General features: G+C 42.3%; 1 long non-coding RNA gene across 1 annotated transcript in view; it reads left to right on the top strand.

Annotated features, from left to right (window-relative positions):
• Nucleotides 1-448: 448 nt before the first annotated feature.
• Nucleotides 449-1,180, top strand: part of LOC119590553 — an 89,034-nt gene continuing 88,302 nt past the window's right edge. The window contains exon 1 of the long non-coding RNA XR_005230269.1: nt 449-569. This is a non-coding gene — a long non-coding RNA (uncharacterized LOC119590553). The remainder of the gene's footprint in view (nt 570-1,180) is intronic.

Genomic DNA, 1,180 nt, shown 5'->3' with positions numbered 1-1,180 from the left:
GGCTGACCCTCAACAAGCACTTTATCCCGACGGCCGCCGCTGGCTCTCCTCACCGGGGATGATCCATTCTGAAACTTTGCTCGCGCGCCAGACTGGTCCCAGACGGGCCCACGCCGAACGCTCCTTGAGACATTCGCGAGCTGGGAAGATGTCTTAGAGCTTTCCTTTGTAGTAAAAGAAAGGAATAAGTCAGTGTGGAAGAAGGATAGAGATCATGTTTTCAAGTGTTTGTTCAATATCCCTGTCGATAGTCAAGGAGGAAGGGATCTTCAACTGACTCGGTCTTAGGGGGAGATATACCGTAGCGAGGGAGGCCAGACGAGACACGAACCCTTCCGAAACAAACTCGAACGGGACGAGACGCAGTGGAAAGTCTCCGAGAGACTGGGGATACGCGTCTAGTACATGAGGCTATGGCGAGTCGATGCCTGAGTTAGTCTCTCTGGAACCGCCATGTTTTAAACGTTGCTAAACAGTTTCTTGTACTTGGTGTTCGCTCTCTGGAAGTGTCTCCGAGCCGAGGTCTGGAAGAGGACTTGCGTCTCACAGGGAAGGAAGAGGAAGATAAGGTAAGCCTTTCTTCTTTATGAACGATGGTCTTGTGTGTTCTCTGTTTTGTTGGCTGGCGGGAAACGAAAACCATGGAAACGTTTTCTTTTCTTTTATACGTGTTCTGTTGAAAATGAACATCGAAATGGACTCGGTAAACCTAGTCGGGAATGTTCATTTCTTGTTTTCTTCTTGTGGTATTCCAAAAGTTTTTAATTTTTTAATTAATGTTTGGAAATGGGTTTGTAGGTTTTGTCTTTTGAATTAGAGTAAGGAACGTTTTCTTGTTGCTAAGATTGGAAAGGAAATGTGTATTGTTGCATTCCTGATAGGTATCAGTAAGAAAACCGAATACTGTTGACAATCTAATTTGTATAATAAATGAGCTAAAAAGAATATCACTATATTTTATAAATCTCAGGCAAACTATGTACAGTTCTTTATCTTAATCTGTATACGGACTATCGCTTGTAAAAAAAAAAAAGATATACAGCCATTACGGGAAAAAAATAATGCTTTTCTTTCCTGATATTATAAAGAGGAATCATGAGAATAGTGAACATAATAAATCGAACGAGCGATCTTTCAGCGCACCAAAAATGTTCAGTCCGTTCACCTCAAAAGTTCACAC

Source organism: Penaeus monodon, chromosome 27 (genome assembly GCF_015228065.2).
Source record: "Penaeus monodon isolate SGIC_2016 chromosome 27, NSTDA_Pmon_1, whole genome shotgun sequence".
In the NCBI taxonomy this organism is placed as follows: Eukaryota; Metazoa; Arthropoda; class Malacostraca; order Decapoda; family Penaeidae; genus Penaeus; species Penaeus monodon.
The sequence above is the reverse complement of the archived record's forward strand: the minus strand, read 5'-3'. Positions and strand labels throughout refer to the sequence as shown.